The sequence below is a fragment of the Gracilinanus agilis genome, chromosome 3, assembly GCF_016433145.1.
Source record: "Gracilinanus agilis isolate LMUSP501 chromosome 3, AgileGrace, whole genome shotgun sequence".
Lineage (NCBI taxonomy): Eukaryota > Metazoa > Chordata > Mammalia > Didelphimorphia > Didelphidae > Gracilinanus > Gracilinanus agilis.
Window position 1 is genome coordinate 351331465 of NC_058132.1, and position 18732 is coordinate 351350196.

Consider the following 18732-nt stretch of genomic DNA (forward strand, 5'->3'; position numbering starts at 1 on the left):
GTTCTTAAAATAGTAATTTATTTTTCTGTGTGCTATAGGCAGTGTTTGAAAATGAAGAATTGAAAAGATTTTTAATTGCTAAGGCCATTATATTTGCCCAGCATGCATTCTTGGAGCAAATGTTTTTGAAAGTCTAACAATGAATAGGTGATAGACTCTACACAGGAAGAATAACTTCCTGCGGCACTGACTTACCAAACTGAACTAGACAAATATAGTAGGGTAAGGAATCATAGATTTTGTGATAACACCTCATCAATTTTTTACAGGAACCCTAAAATTGGAGAAAACAGACTTACTGTAGTAAAAATCAATTACATTATGTAAAGTCTCACAGAAATAGGAAGTGATAAGGAATCTGTTTTGCTCACTAACAGTACGAGTAATATGAATGTCTCATGGGAGATCATAATGGACACACATAGTATTATGATTGAATTGGTATCTTATGATCTAAGTGTGCTTTTTAATGACATAACTGTGAGGATTGATAACTAGCAAAATTGGACAAAGAGCAAAAGAAGCTATCAAACATAAAACTTATTCATAGTGGATCTTGTTTCTTTAAGAAAGATGGTGAATCATCAAATTAGCAATGCTAAAACCATGCAGCAATATTTGATGGGATGAAATGATAACTTACATTGAGAATTTACCAAACCAAATCAGACTCTTTTAAAAAATAGTAATAGTTGATGCCATTAAAGGATCTGATAGTTTATTAAAACTGAACTTGAATTGCTTCAGAGTTCAAATACAAATTTCCCTGAAGATTTTAAAGCTCCTTTTTCAGTTATTTGAGTACAGTTTTCATTTCTATGGTGATAGCTCTCCTGCTGCATTTTATTTTTTTAATGTCTTTCATATTTCTATTTATTAGTTCTTTCTCTGGAGATGGACATTCACAAGTTATTCTTAAAACATTAATTCTGTAGTTGTATATAATCTCTTGGTTCTACTCATTTCACTCTTCATTATTTTGTGTATTTCCAAGGTTTTTTTTTAATTAACTTGCTCATCTACAAGGGCAGGTAATGACAGTTCTTGCATTAAAGATGGTGGCACATCATATTGTCATGAAAAATAGTCTCAAATGTTGCCAAAAACAGGATGCTTTCACACATTTATCTCAGGAATGCAGATTAGAATTCTGCCACAATTGTCCCTCCTGGTGGCAAAATCTTAATTAACATATCTGTTAAACAAAACATATATTTGCTTTAGACTCTTCAGTCATTTTTGCCATGTGCAAGAAATTATTCTATCTTGGGAAATACAGCCTATCATAATGTTGTTATCAGTTAGTGAAACCTGTCATTTCCTGTTCATCTAAGATGGTGATACAACTGAAACATCGGGAGGAGAGACCACACAAAGCTGGATATTTTCAAAAGCAAGACCAATTAGACAAAGTCCCATGCAGCAAAACATATATTTAATGAGGTTTTGGAGTTTTTCCTACTTTTTTCCCTCAACTTCTTTTCTATGTCTATCTAATATAGAAGATGCTAAGTCCAGAAAGCATCATTAATTTTCTTTTTGTCATTTCACCCAAATATCAATCATTCTTTTGACTTGTAAGCTTTTAGCGTTGGCAAACAGTGTGATAGATGACTACGTAGCTCTCATAAGCTTGAGGATCCCTTTGTAACAAAAATTTAAAGCCACTAAAAAGAAACTTCAATTAGTAAAGATGTATTTATTATGTGAATAGGGAATAATTTAATTATAATGTGCCAAACATATAAGAAACAGAATGCCACAATGCATAGGATATTGAGTTTAGAGTTAGTAAGACCTGAATTAAAATATTGACCATAACACTCATTAGTGGTGTGATTCTGGGCAAGTCACTTAGTCATCAAGTCAAAAAGCATTTTTTAAGCACCTACTCTGGCCATATTCTGATCTAAGCAATGGGAATACAAAGAAAGGCAAAAAATATCCTCTGTTCCCAAGAAACTCAAAGTCTAAAGAGGGAAATAACATTCAAACTACTACGTGCAAAGAAAATATATACAGAATAAAATAAGGATTGTCTCAGAGTAAAGGCTCTAAGATTGTGAAAGATAAGGCCAAAATGGATACATGACCTAGGCATAAAGGGAGATATCATAAGCAAATTAGAAGAACAAGAAGCATAGTACCTATCAGATTCATCAGATTTATGGATAGGAGAAGGATTTGTAAATAAACAAGAGATAGAAAACATTATGAGATATAAAATGGATAATTTTGATTACTTTAATTAAAATGTTTTTTACGAATAAAACTAATGCAGCCATAATTAGAAGGGAAGTAATAAATTGGGAAAACATTTTATAAACAGTTTTTCAGATAGAGGTCTCATATCTAAAATACAGAGAGATCTTTGTCAAATATATAAGAATATAAGTAATTCCCCATTGGTAAGTGGCCAAAAGCTATGAAAAGATAGTTTTTGGATAAAATAATCAAAGCTTTATATAACTATATGAAAAAAAAAACAGTCTAGATCAGTGATGGGCAAACTAAGGCTTGTGGGCCAGATGCGGCTCCCTGAAATGTTCTATCTAGCCCCACGATATTATTATCTGATGAATACAATGAGTAGGATACAATACAATGAAACTTCAAAAGAGTTGCCTTATAAACAGACTGACAGATGAGCATTTCCTTTCCTTTGACCCCCTCTTTAAAAAGTTTGCCCAGCCCTGATCTAGATCAGTATTGATTAGAGAAATACAGATCAAAACAACTCTGAGATATCATCTCAGACCTATCAGATTGGCTAAAATGATAAAATGGCAAAATGACCAATGTTGGAGAGGATTAGGAAATATGAGCACATTAATGCACTGTTGGTGGAACTGTAAACTGATCTTACCATTTTGGAGAGCAATCTGGAATTATACCCAAAGAATTATAAAGTTGTATATACCTTTTTTCCCTTTTTTTTTCCTCTGGTGCCAAAAGCAGCAGCACCACTGTTGGGTTTCTTTTCCTAAGGCAATCATGGAATAAGGAAAAGAACTTATGCATTCTAAAATATTTATAGCAACTCTCTTTGTGGTGGCAAAGAACTGGAAATTGAGAGGATGCCCACAACAAATGAAGAATGGTTAAACAAGTTGTGGCATATGATTATGATTGAATGCTACTGTGCTATATAAGAAATAAAGAGCAGGTTAATTTTGGAAAAACACAAATGCCTGCATGAAATTATGAAGAGTGAAGTAGAACCAAGAGAAAATTATCTATAGCAACAGAAAACCTGCTTGAAGAAAGACTCATGTATATCCACCTCTAGAGAAAGAACTGATAATTAGAAGTAAATAAGGGGGCAGCTGGGTAGCTCAGTGGATTGAGAGTTAGGCCTAGAGACAGGAGGTCCTAGGTTCAAATCTGGCCTCAGACACTTCCCAGCTGTGTGACCCTGGGCAAGTCACTTAACCCCCACTGCCCACCCTTACCACTCTTCCACCAAGGAGCCAATACTCAGAAGTTAAGGGTTTAAAAAAAAGAAGTAAATACAGCATAGTTTTATATATATATATATATATGTATANACTTGATTTATTTATTATATTTTTATCTAAACTTAAAAAAATCCACAAATCCAACCCTAATTTTTAAAGTTATTTTCATTTTTTAATTGTCTAGACTTAAGAAGAAGCCACTAGATGAATCAGTGAATAGAGTGCTAGACCTGGGAGTTAGGAAGATTTACATTCAAATTCTGCCCTAGATGCTTACTAGCTGTGTGACCTTGGATGAGTCACTTGACCTCCATTTGCTTAGGAGGCAGGTAGGTGGTTTAATGGCTAGAGCTTTGGGCCTCTAGTCAGAAAGACCTGAGTTCAAATATAGCCTCAGACACTCCCTAGTTGTGTTCCTCTGGGCAAATCACTTAAACTTTGCTTGTCTAAATGCACTAGAGAAGGAAATGGCAATTTGCTCTAGTGATATGTATATATACATATATATATATATATATTTTTTTTTTTTTGCCAAATGCCTCCTTTAATGGAGGAAAGGAAATGAGGAAAGAGTTGACTGAGGGAATTTAATGTAATAAGCAAATAAATAAATAAATTTTAATTTTAAATGAAAGGATTGGAAAAAATTTCTTCCATCTTGAAGATGAGACTAGCTAAGGCTTGAAGGAAGTCAGGAAAAGAAGTAAAAATGAAGAGACAGAGCCCTAAAGGAATGGCAGTCAGGAAATGGTATCTTTTGTGAAGAACAGAAAGGGGGTCAGTGTCACTGGATTGCAGAATACATGAAGGATAATACAGTATAAGAATACTGGAAAGGTAGGAAGAAGGACTTTAAAAATCCAATATCCGATTTTCTGTTTTAGCCTGAAAGTATTAGGGAGTCCCTGGAGCTAACTGAATAGGAGGGTGACTGGACCAGGTCTGTTCTTTAGGAAAACCACTTTGACAGGTGAGTAAAGGATGGACTGAAGTGAGGGGAGACTTGAGGCAGAGAATCTTAATCTCAAACTTTTCTTGAGACCAATTAAAAAGCTATTAAATCCATCCAAGCATGAGATGACAAAGACCTGCCCCAGTTTGAAGGTAGTAACAAGAGAGAGAAGTGAACATAAAGGAGAGTTAATACAAAGGACAACATATTGAACATGGGATGTGGGAGAGAGTAAGGACTCAAGCATGACTCAGTTTTTGAACTTAGATGTTTGAAGGGAAGATGATGATACACTCAACAGTAATATGGAAGGGGCAGGTGAGTGGCTCAATAAATAGAGAACCTATAGATAGAGAGTCCTAGGTTCAAATCTGGCCTCAGGTACTTTCTAGTTGGGAGATCCTGGGCAAGTCACTTAACTCCCATTGCCTAACCCTTATCACTTTTCTGACTTAGATTATAATGGTTAATAGTTTGCAATTCTTTTGAGAAGAATATTTTCATAGCCTTTGACCACTTATCAAGTAGGGAATGGATTTTGGTCTTATATATTTGTGTTGTTGCCTTATAAATCTTAGATAATAGATACTTATTAGAGATATTTGATACAAATTATTTCCCCAATAGACTGCTTATAATGGCTTCTCTTCTTATCCTAATAGCATTGATTTTGTTAGTGCAAATTTTTTTCAACTCCATGTTCCTAAAATTATGTATTTTCTTTTCTAATTGTCTCTATTCATATTTGATTAAGGATTCTCCCCTTCTTCCTCTCACCCCCAAGCCATAGCTGATTTTTTTCTAATTTATTAATGGCATGAATTTAATATTCAGGTCCCGTATCCATTTCAAGTTTATTGTGATTGGAGCATCTATATAATATCTGAAGCTGTATTACTTTCAAATCAGTGTAGTAATTCCAATTAAGCTAATAAGTGTTGCCTTGAAACTCTACTTTAATGAACAGATTAATATTTAAGAATGGCTTTTGTTTAGCAGAACAAAAAACGTCAGCCTAAGCAGGGCTGGTTTCTGCTCACACTGCAATTACATTATTTGTATATTAACTGGATTCCTTTCGGGTGTGAAAACAGCTTATTCCCTGAAGTAAGTGAAACATCCCTTTTGTAATCTTGTTTGCACTTAATATGCCCAGCTTCCTCCTTGAGTATATAAAGGCAACCTTTGCTGCAGCTTCTCTCAATGATAAAAAATTAAAGACTGGTAGAATACTAAATGAAGTCTCACTCTGTGGCAGTCTCAAAAGTTCTATCCTTTGTTGTCAGTCAATCTAGGAGCATTTATTTAGCACCTATTGTATTCAAAGCACTACATTAGATGCTATGGGAAAATGTATAAAAAAATAGAAAACAAGAATTCTATACTGGAAAGCCTTGTAATACCAAAGGACTAGGAAATCAGAAGAGGTGGTACTTCTCTACTTTAGAAAGGAATACTCCATTTAGTATTGTTGCAAAGAACCAAATGAAACACTGCGAAATAAGCCAATATGATTTTCCTCATTAGCAATAATCTTGGTATAGTTCAGTGGTGGATATTGTTGAAAGTCAATGTGTCATAGCAGATAGAGTAGAAGGATTCTTAATCATTTTCTTGTGTCATGAATCTTTTTTTGGCAATCTGGTAAAGCCTATGGATACTTCAGAATGTTTTCAAATATATAAAACAAAACAAATAGCATAAAAAAGAAAAACACATTTTTAAAATCGACAGATATTTTTAAAAATAATTCATAGATTTCCTAAAATTTTTCCCATAGGTTCCTTAAAGATCTAGGATCCCAGATTAAAACAAACAAACAAACAAAAAACACTGTAGAATAGAGAAATGATCTCAAAATCAAGAAGACCTGGGTTCAAGTTTTGAACTTGAAATGGAGAGCTTTCTGAAGGCAGTTCAGGAAGATGTTATTTCCATCAGAAGCTAGGGAAGGTTTATTCTCAAGAAGCCCAGACCTACTGATCAACATAGATTAGATTATGTATAGAAATCAGGTAATATATCTCTACAGGCTCTTTAAAAAATCAGAACATACTGAACACTTAGCAAGAAGCTTGTTTTCTTTCATCAACTAGATGACAAATTCCCTACAAACCTCAAAATATGCTGGAGGACTCAACCAACAGACTATGCTCAAACCAAAGTATTATCACAAAATTTACTATTTCCCACAATTTCCTGGACATAATAATGATTCTTTTTTTTAAACCCTTACCTTCCATCTTGTAATCACTACTGTATATTGGTTCCAAAGCAGAAGAGTAGTAAGGGTTAGGGAATGGGGGTTAAGTGACTTGCCCAGGATCACAAAGCTAGGAAGTATCTGAGATTGGATTTGAACCCAGGAACTCCCATCTCTGGGTCTGGCTCTCAATCCATTGAACCACCCAGCTGTTTCCAGTAATGCTTCTTAAAAACCTATAAACAATGTTTTAAATAGATGTTGCCATCTCAAATACCCTTAATCTCCAGTTTGCATGGAATAAAAAGCTTTGAAAGTTTAAAGATCTGTCCAAGGAATCAAAACTGGTAGGGCTAAGATGAGGTAAATTTAACTCCCAGCATTCTGTCTGTTACTAGAGTTGAACCAGGGATACTTTGTCAGCCCTCAAAATATGAACTCACATCTTAATAATTGTGTTTATCTATTTAAAAATATAACTATTTTAGTGACCTGCAATAGTCTGTGAAACACGGAATATAAATTAAAAAATAGGAGACTGGTAACTTCCTCTGGATTTTAGAACCATATCCAGGCTACTGGAGGCTCATGCTGCTACTTCCTTAAATTCCTGGGGACTCCTCACTCTGAAATAGTGTACTGCCACTGAAGCCTACTGATTATGGAATATTTCTCTCCAATTTCCTCCACTAATGAATTCTTCATAAAGTCTCCATTTTGTAGAGGGATGGAGCTCGAACTTTTCATCCTGTAGTTGCTTTTTAGCTCCCTTTGTGTATTGTCTTCTTCCATGAAAAAGCATGTTTCATTTTTTTAATTTAGAATATTTTTTCATGGATACATGATTCATGATTCCACATCCCTCTTCTTTCCCCACTCCCAGATCTGATAAGCAATTCCACTGGGTTATACACACATCATTGTTCAAAACCTATTTCCATGTAATTCATATTTGCAGTAGAGTGATCTTTTCACATCAAAACCCTAATCATATCCCTAAAGAACTATTTGATTGATCATATTTTTTTCTTCTGCTTTTCTGTTTCCACAGTTCTTTCTTTGGATGTGGATAGCATTCTTTCTCATAAGTTCCTCAGGATTATCCTGGGCCATTGCATTGCTGCTAATAGAAAAGTCTATTACATTCAATTGTGCCATAATGTATCATTCTCTGTGTACAATGCTCTCCCAGTTCTGTTCCTTTTGCTCTGCATAAATTCCTGGAGGTCTTTCCAGTTCACATGAAATTACTCCAGTAATTCCTTTCAGCACAATATTATTCCATCACTATCAGATGTCACAATTTGTTCAGCCATTTCCCAATAGATGGGCACCCCTTCATTTTCCAATTTTTTGCTGCCACAAAGAGTATGGATAGAAATATTTTTGTGCAAGTATTTTTCCTTGTTATCTCTTTGGGGTACAAACCCAGCAGTGATATGGCTGGGTCAAAGGTTAGGCATTCTTTTAAAGCATAGTTTCAAATTGCCCTCCAGAATGATTGGACCAATTCACAACTCCATCAACAGTGTATTAGGGTCTCAATTTTGCCACATCCTCTGCAACATTTATCACTTTCCCTTGCTGCCATATTGGCCATTCTGCTAGGTGTGAGGTGGTACCTCAGAGTTGTTTTAATTTGCATTTCTCTAATCAGGAGGGATTTAGAACACTTTTTCATGTGCTTATTGATAGTTTTGATTTCATCAGGTGAAAACTGCCTATTCATGTCACTTGACCATTTGTCAATTGGGGAATGGCTTGATTTTTTTGTAAATTTAATTTAGTTCCTTATATATTTGGTAAATTAAACCTTTGTCAGAGAGTTTTGTTATAAAAATGTTCTCCCAGTTTGTTGCTTTCCTTCTAATTTGTGTTGCATTGGTTTTGTTTGTACAAAACTTTTTTAATTTGATGTAATCAAAATCATTCATTTTACATTTTGTACTGTTCTCTATTTTTTGCTTGGTCTTAAATTCCTTTCTTTCCCACAGATCTGACAGGTATACTATTCTATGTTCACCTAATTTATTTATGATTTCACTCTTTATATTTAAGTCCTTTACCCATTTTAAATTTATCTTGATATAGGGTATAAGATGTTGATCTAAACCTTATTTTTTCCATACCGTTTTCCAATTTTCTTAGCAGTTTTTGTCAAATAGTGTAATAATCAGATTAAATCTACCTTGCCCATTCTCAAATCTAATCACCAAAAAGTGTAAACGACTCCACTTAACTCACAAGTTGGGAGGTCTGTGACCCAAGTGTGCTAGAGTGAGTGATGAATCAAAATTTACTGACTGCCTCCTGGGCAGTCCTAAGTAAAATGTCTTTTGTGATTGGACACGTAAACTAAGAGGAAGGCATAGGAAGTGACACAAAAAAAGCCCCTTTAAAAGAGAGTTCAGTGAGTTCAGCTTTTTCTTGTTCATGACTTGGACCTGGAGAAGCCCTGGACCTGGGACCCTGAGACTTTGTTGAGACTGTTCTTAATCTTTCCCTTAGAACTACACTTGGTGAATGAAGAAGGCTAACTGACTATCTTAACTTCCCTGGAGGTATTAGCCTTGGGGAGGCTCCCTTGATTGGGAGAAGCCCTAGTGGCTAAACTCCTTGTTAAATGACTTTTGGGCTCTCTGGCTGGGCCTCTGGAGCCCTGCTGGAATAAAGTCCAGACTTAAATACAAATCAAATTGTTAGATCTCTTACTCTACCCTCTTCTTATCTCTCTACTTCCACTCTCTCCTATATTTTGTAAATAAATTACTAAAATCATCTTAGGAATTGGTATTTATTCAGTTCCTTGGCTACCACACCTTTAAATATTAATATATCCAATTAAAAAAAACCTTTTTCCTTCTTACAATAGTGAGTTCTTGTCCTAAAAGCTGGGGTTTGGGGGTTTATTGAACACTAGCTTACTGAGGTCATTTACCCTTAGTCTATTCCATTGGTCTTGCCTTCTGTCTTTTAACCAGTACCAAATTGTTTTGATGACCACTGCTTTATAGTACAGTTTAAGATCTGGTACTACTAGGGCCCTAGCCTTCACATTTTTTTAACTATTTCCCTTGATATTGTAAGACTTAGATTAACATCAATAACTCTAAATATTACTTTTATAAAGTTTATTAAAAATTACTTGAAGTAAAAGAAATTTTAAAATAGAAATTCAAAGCCTAATTTTCTAACTAAAGTAAAACCATGTGTGTAAATTCTCCTGCCTGGCTAAAAGTCAGCTTCAGCAGCCGCATTAAGGAAAAGAGAGAGAGAGAGAGAGGTGGGATCACACCAAAATTATATCCTCCCTACATTAGCACATAGCATAAATACACAAATTGGATGCTGCTTAAGAGAGTCCTGGGGAGCAAATTATATCCAAACAATCCCACCCTGTGATTCCATTAGGAGGTGAGCATGTTGGAATCTCCCAGATTTACATGCCTAGTCTCCCCTATGAATCATTACACATAACCAGCTTATATCTCTAAAGATCTCTTACTAAAGGTGCATATAATGTTGGACTTTCTAAGGGGAAATTACAATAATTTTCAATAATAAGACCCTGCTTCTTTCTCTCATTCCTGAAAAGAAACTTGCTAACTCCCTGAATCAAGAAAGTGAACTGTTTGGAGAAGGTGCCATGGAGATGCCTGCAGAAACCACTCACCACACCAAAGATCCATAATTAACTTTGGGATGTAGTGAATTGAACTGTGGAGGGTTGAATGCATTTATTCTGAATGTAAACTCTTATGCCAAAGGGGATTGCCCCCTAATTGGCTTTCTCTTAAAGCACCCAATGTTAAGTGGTAGGGTCACATCAAAATTATATCCTTTCTACATTAGCACATAGTGTAAACATGCTAATGGGTTGCTGGGTAAGAGTCCTGGGGAACAAATTCTATCCACACAATATTCTTGATCTCTTGTTCTTCCAAATGAACTTTGTTATAATTTTTCTAATTCTATAAAAAAGTTTTTTGGTAGTTTGATAGATATGGCACTGAATAAGTAGATGAATTTGAGTAGGACTGACATTTTTATTATGTTAGCTCATCCTACCCATGAACAATTCGAGTTTCTCCAGTTATTTTGATCTAGTATTAATTGTATGAAAATTCTTTCATAGTCATGTTCATATAATTCCTGTGCTTTTCTTAGTAGATAAATTCCTAAATATTTCATATTGTCTAGAGTGATTTTAAATGGAATTTCTCTTTCTAACTTCTGCTGCTGAATTTTGTTGGAAATATATAGAAATGCTGATGATTTATGTGAGTTTATCTTATACTCTGCAATTTTGCTAATGTTAATTATTTCCTCTAGCCTTAGAGGTTTATTTTCTGGGGTTCTTTAAGTATACTATCATATTATCTGCAAAGAGCGATAGTTTAGTTTCCACAATGTCTACTTTAATATCTTCAATTTCTTTTTCTTCTCTAATGGCTACTGCTAGTGTTTATAGTACAATATCAGATAATAGAGGTGATAATGGGCATCCTTACTTCACTCCTGATCTTATTGGGAAGGCTTCTAACTTGTCCCCATTGCAGATAATACTTGCTGATGATTTTAATAAAATAAATTATATACAAATAAATACTGTTTATTGTTTTAAGGAATGGCACTTCTATTCCTATACTTTCTAGTGTTTTCAATAGGAGTGGGTGTTGTATTTTCTCAAAGGCTTTTTCTGGATCTATCCAGATAATCATGTGATCTCTGTTGGTTTCATTATTGATATGGTCAATTATGTGGATGATTTTCCTAATATTAAACTGTAGGGATAAGTGATAAGGGATACAGGGAAAAGTGCAGATTAGCTTAGAGGAAAAGAGGAGAATTTAGATACAAACCCAGGAGAAGATTCTGACAAGGAAAAAAGGATCTTGGGAGTTCTTACTGGAAGTAACTGCCACTCTGTATCTAGCTTTTACTGAGCTGGGAAGGAGGAGCTTTTTCTCTGGTATTCCTTGGAAATCCTAATCTTGTGGAAAGGTTAGTGATTCCTGGTTTGGAGAATTTACCATTGGGGGAGACCTGCATTTTCCCTGAAGTACAGAGACCATTTGCCTGCAATCCACCTGTCGGAAATCCACTTGGTGAAGGTAAACTCCAGAGTTTGATCATCTGGGACTCTGGGTATCGCTAGGAACAACTCCAGGCTTTAGGTAAGGGCTCAGATATATCTGTGAGTCCTTATTCTTTATCTTTTTTTGAAAATCCATGCTAATTAGGCTAGCAGATAGTCAGGTAGCTGAGTTTATGTTAGAGATGAGCAGTTTAGAGTACCTTGAGTGAATTCTCAAGAAGAAGAAGAAATAAATCACCATGAAGTGAAAGAGGTTGGGTGGAGATTAGATCTATAGTTTTAGGAACTTACCTATCATTTCCCTTTATTCCTATTATTTAAAAAATTTTTTAAAATTTCTTTCTAAAGCCCAAGGGGTTTGTGCTTTACTGGCCTAGAGAGTTCCCTAGGTGGGTGGTTATCATCTCCCACCCATCTAGGAAGGATTTTTATTTCAAAACCCACCTGCTCATAGTGGGTAATCCTTGTGATAACTTGCTGGAGTCTTTTTGCTAGTATTTTATTTAAGATTTTTGCATCTACATTCATTAAGGAGAATTTAGAAAGGTTTCTTTGATTTCTTTTTCTGAGATTATTTAAGTATTCTATTCCTCTTTTGTTAATCTAGGCAATTAATATTTTTGTAAATATTCACCCATTTCCCCAAGATTGTCATATTTATTGCCATCTAATTGGTCAAAATTTTTCTTAATAATTACCTTAATTTTATCATCATTAGAGGTGAGACCATCCTTTTCATCTTTGATACTGTTAATTTGAGTCTCTTCTTTCTTTTTTTGATTATATTAATGAGTACTTTATTTTTATTTGTTTCTTCAAAGCACCAGCTCCTAGTCTTATATTTTAGTAATTCTTTTACTTTCAATTTTATTAATTTCTCCATTATTATTTCCAATTTAGTTTTTATCTGGGGATTTTTAATTTGTTCTTTTTCTAATTTTTTAAGTTGGAATCCCAATTCATTGATCTCCTCCCTCTCCATGTTGTTGCTATAGTCACTCAGAGATATAAATTTTCCCCTGTATCCCATAGCTTTTTATATGATATCTCCTCATTGTCTTTTTCTATAATTAAGTCCAAAATTGTTTCTATGGTTTCTTTTTTGATCCACCAGTTTCGAAGAATTAGATTATTTAGTTTCCAATTAATTTTAAATGTGCCTTTCCACAGTCCCTTGTTAAGTATAATTTTTATCATATTATGATCTGAAAAAGTTGTATTTATTATTTCTGCTTTTCTGTGTTTGTTTGCAATATTTCTATGCTCTAGTAATGGTCAATCTTTGTACATGTACCATGCACTGCTGAGAAGAAGGTATATTCCTTTTCATTCCTACTCAGTTTTCTCCAGATATCTATTAATTCTAATTTTTCTAGCATTTCATTCACTTCCCTTACTTTTTTATTATTTATTTTTTGGTTCAATTTATCTAGTTTTAAAAGGGGAAGTTTGAGATCCCCGACTAATATCATCATACTATCTATTTCCTTCTTGAGCTTCTTTATTTTTTCCCATAGCAATCTAGATGCTTTGTCATTTGGTATATAAATGTTTAGTAATATTATTTCATTGTTTATAGTATCCTTTAATGGAATGTAATTTCCTTCTTTATCTCTTTTAATCAGATCAATTTCTACTTTAGCTTTATCTGGTATCATGATTGCTACTTGTGCTTTTTTTACTTTAGATGACACATAATAAATTCTGTTCCAGCCTTTTACTGTTAATCTGTATGTGCCACCCTGCCTCAAATGTGTTTCTTATAAACAACGTATAGTAGGATTCTGATTTTTAATACACTCTGTTATCTACTTCCGTTTAATGGGTGAGTCTATCCCATTTACGTTCAGCATTATGATTATTGTGTATTGCCCTCCATCATATTATCCCATTTAAATCCTGCTTTTTTTCCTTTTTCTCTATTCCTCCTCACGAGTGTTTTGTTTTTTGTCACTCCCTCCCACTTCCCTCTCCCTCCAATTACCTTTCTCTTCCCTTGTCTTATTCCCCTTCTGCTTCTCTTTGGGGTAAGATAGAATTCTATACCCCATGGAGTATTTTTATTTGTTTTACTGTCTCTGAGCCCTGTATGATAAGAACAAAGTTTAAGCATTGCCTATCACCACCCTTATCCTCCCTCTCTATAATGATTTTTCATGCCTCTTTATATTCTATAATTTACCCCATTCAATCTCTCCTCTCTCTTTGCTCTCAGTGAAACCCTCTCTTTCAGCCATTGATTGATTTTTAATATGTCATTCATATGCTTACATCTCATATCATATATACATATCATTCCATATCATCACATTTACATATACATATTATCATAATCAGCTAACTTCTCTACCCTCTTTCTGAGTAAATCCTTCTATCTTCTCTACTACTAAGAGTAATTTTTGAGAATTACAGAAATTCTCTTTCCATGTAGACATATAAACATTTTGACCATAATGAGTCCCTTAAGTTATCCCTTTCTTATTTATCTTTTGGGTCTTCTCTTGTGTCTCACATTTGGATTTGTTTTTGTTTTTTGTTTTTTGTTTTGTTTTGTTTAGATCTGGCTTATTATTCAAGAATGCTTGAAAATCTTCTATCTTATTGAATGTCCATTTTTTCCCCTGAAAGAATATACTCAGTTTTGCTGGAAAGGTGACTCTGGGTCATAAACCCAAATCCTTTGCCTTCCTTAATATCATATTCCATGCCTTTTCATCCTTTAATGTAGAAACCACTAGGTCCTGTGTGATTCTGATTGTACCCCTTTGATATTTAAATGGTTTCTTTCTGGCTGCTTGCAATATTTTTCCTTGAATTAATGGCTCTTGAATTTAGCTATTCTATTCCTGGAAGCTATCATTTAAGGATTTCTTTCTGGAGGTGATATGTGGATTCTTTCAATTCCAGTTTCATTTTCTTGTTCAAGGATCTCTATGGTATCCAAGGTTTTTTCTTAATCATGACTTTCAGGTAGTCCAATAATTCTCATATTGTCTCTCCTAGATCTATTTTCTAGGTCAGTTGTTTTTTCAATAAGATACTTCATGTTTTCCTCTACGTTTTCATTCCTTTGAGTCTGCTTTATTGTTTCTTGATTTCTCATGAAATCGTTAGTTCCCAAATGATCAATTCTGATTTTTAAGGCCTGATTTTCCTTTGTCAGTTTTTGGTTCTCCTTTTTCAATTGGCCCATTTCCTCTTGCATTACCTTCCTTTCTCCTTGAATCACTTTCATTTCTCTTTCCCACTTTTCCTCTCCCTCTCTTAATTGGTTTTTGAAGTCCTTTTTGAATTCTTCCAGAATCTGTGTACAATTCATGGTTTTTTTTTGGACTTTGGGTGTGTTTCCTTTGCTTTCTCTATCCAGTCTGTGTCTGTACCTTGCTCTTTGTCTACATAAAAATTCTTTAGAGTTAGGTGCTTTTTTTGTTGTTTTCTCATTTTTCCCATCTAACTATAGGTAGGCTTAAGGTGATGATGTGATGGTCTGAGAGCTGAGAGCTCTGAAAGTTCCCTCCCCCTGATGATTCCATAGACCTTTGTAATGCTAATAGCTTAAAGACTTCCCTCAGGCTTAGGTGTAAGCTTTTGATCTCACTCTGAACTTGATCAGGTCAGGAGCTGATCAAATTCTAGCCTCAGACTTAGTCTCAAGTTATTGGTCTCACTGTGTACTTGATCTAATCAGGCACACCCTTCATTGTCTTCTCTTAGAGCTCCTCCCTGAGCATTAGGTAAAAAGAACAGCACATAGTACTTAATACTAGCATTCACATCAAAGTGTGAATTAAGTCCTTGTCCCAAGCCCAGACTAGAATTCCCTGGGCTAAGGCTCCAGACTTCTCCACAGGTTTGAAATTTCAAGAGGCATGAGCTAGCTTTGTTGTGAGGAGGATTACTTAATTATTATTTAGGAGACCTAAAAAACCAGTGAAATTAAATATTATTTGTGGGGCCAGAAGGGTGAGTAGGAAACAGGAATGACAAAAGATGGGGACTTAACAAGTTAGGGAGACTGGGTTTAACTTCTAAGGAAAATGTCTGTTAACAGAAATGGCAGTTAGGCCTAACTGTCATCCTGCACCATCTAGACAAGGGGCCTATGGAAACTAGGAAGCAAATGACAAGAGTTTATAATAAATTTAATTAAGGGAACTATGGTAAAGGATGGGACTAGGGGTTTCTACACTTCCAGACTAAGGGCAAACCACAGAGTCAGGGGAGGGACTTATCTTCACTGACTGAGACCTAAAACAAGACAGTGCCCAAAGAATAGCAGGACAGAAGTGGGTATCCTCACAGCAGAGTCCTGACACACTCCAGCAATGTTGCTGCTCCTCCAGGACCACTAGCTGTATTCTTTCAGGTGGGTAGATTCTGGGAGCTAACCCAGCCCAAGTTAACCTGCAACTCAGGTTGGGATTAATAGTCTCTACCAAAATCTCCCACAAGTAGATAGCAGTCTTCCTTCAGGATCCCAGGGAATCAGGGTACAAAATCCACTTCCTCTGAAGTCTCTCAGGGTCAATTACAACTTGTCCCAACCACCATTGAGTCTGTCTCAGAGAGAGAGGCCATACTTCCTGCTTCCCCATTCCATTTGGAATTCTCAAGCCCTTCCTGCTAAGACTCCTAAATAATAACTAAGTAATCCTCCTCACAACAGTTTGTACTTCTATTTTCTCAGGCAGGGTCTTAAGGTATGGATGTTGGCTTGGGCATAGATTCCCAAACCTTAGACAACAGATGTTGGGTGGGGGGATGTGGCTTGCTTTTGGCTTCATCTGCCCTCCTTGCTACAGTTTCTTGCTAGGTCTGCTCTGCTCTCACCCCAGTGCCTCACATGTTCATTGATTACCTTCTAGGTTTTTCTTTTCTTGAAAGTTGTTTCACTCTGTCTCCTTATTGTTTCTTTCACTCCTGTATTCATTTTTGTGGCAATATTTCAATTTTGGTCAGAGAGCATTCTCATGGTGGTACAGAGATGCTGAGAATTATTCTGCCATCTTGGCTCCACCACCAGAAGTCTCCCAAAAATGCAAACTTCTTAAGGCAGGGACTGTTTTGGTTTGAGAGGTGGTTTGGAGGGGGATTTTTGCTTGTATTAATGTCCCCAGTGCTTAACAGTGCCTGGCACATAGTAATTATTTAATAAATCCTTTTGTTCCTTTCCTTTTCCCTTCCTTCCTCTCTCCTTTCTTTCCTTCTTTCTCTCCTTCCTTCCCTCCTTGCTTCTTCCTATTTTTCTTTCCCTCCTTCCTTCTGTCTTTCCTTCCTTCTTTTCTTTTGTTATTTCTAATGGAGGGAGGAGATCTTGAATTTAATTAAAAAAAGGTTACTCCAATTAAATAAACAAATGTTAGTTCTTAATGTACCTTTAAGCACTTTGGAATGAGCTAATTCTAATTTCTGGAAAAATGAAAATAAGGCAATCTTTTGGATAGCAAATGACATTCAGACAAATTAATGCTTTTTAATGGACTGAAGTAAATTTCTTTAAATTTTTTCATATATGACCCAAACTTTCAGAATTCCATGGAGAAACGAAGTTTATTTCTAAAAATCCACTTTGGGAGTTTGAAAAGGGAAACAAGCTATTTCGCATTGCTGGAAGGACTGTTTAAAGTGCTGCAGACTAATCAGAGTTTGACAGGCAATGATATGAGGAAATAATTTATTGTGACGCCCACAGCATGATGAAGAGAAGGTTGTAACAGGAGCAGTTTATCTCTAATACACTCACCTAGCACCTCCTGAATTTTGCCCTTTCTGTTTCTCTTTCTGTCTGTCTTCCTCTCAAATGAGATAATTTTTGTAAAGGGCTTAGCACATAGGAAGCTTTTAACCCTTTACCTCCTCGTTCCTCGCCTCTTTTTGTGTCATCTCTTAGCTGAGAACTAATAGCAATGAATAGTTGGTGACTTTCTCAGATCTCTACTCTTCTATGTCCTTTCTCTTCTACTTTCCCTTCCTTTCCCACCTTCTTATTTATTCCACTCTCTTTTCCTCCTGTCTTTCCTTTTCTCCCTTAAGGCTACAATTTGGCATCAAAGAATATCAAAAACAATCATAGGATTTTAGAGGGGCTTTAAAGATCATTCAGTCTACTTTCCTTAATTTGACAAATGGAGTCCCTGAATGTTGTGTTGCCAGGTATGTTTTTAAATGTGTTCATAAAAATATTTATATATTTTGTACTTAATTTTAAAAGTAAATGATTCAAACATTTTATATTTTTTTTTATAAAAAACAAAAGAAGAAGAAGAAGAAGGCAATGTACTGAAATTGTTTTCCTGGGCAGGAACTTCATTTTTTTTTCTTCCTTTACAGCCATGGCCTTGGATTTTAAAAAGGTCCTCCACCCTTGCTGTAATCTCTTTCCTATTCAAAAGAAGCACAGTGGCCTATGATTCTGTTGCTGACCTTTAAATGGATCGATAAAGAGTCTTATTGGGTCTTTTTTTATCCTTAGAACTTAGGTGATAGCAGAATGGAAGCAGACACCAACCTTTGTCTTTGCATGCACAAGCAACTTTGGGGAGGTGAGCAAGAGAAAGCAATCACCTAGTGTTAGCATCTGTCATAGTTAAATAATTTTCTATCCTAGAACAGTACACCCTGGAAATACATTGTGCCCCAGTATAAACCTCTTAGAATGTCATTACTTACTCCATCTGCACTTTCAAACAGCCTCAATTATGAATCTCCATCCCCATTCAAATGATCCAGCTCCATCACAGAGAGCTGCTTTCTAACTCACAATTTCTTTGCATGCTCATTGAAAAGCACAAAATCCCTGAATTTTATTTGCTTGAAGTGTTGGCATGTTTCCTCTTGTTACTGTGCTGTATTTCCTCTTGTTCCTAAACCTTAGACACTGTTATTGCTTGCTTGGCACTTAGTAAATGCTTAATAAATGCTTGTTGATTGATTAGTTGTCACTAGAACCAGCTAGAGAAACCATACAGATTGAAAGTCAAGGAAACTCTACTTATCTCAATAGATTAATTTTTTTTCTTTG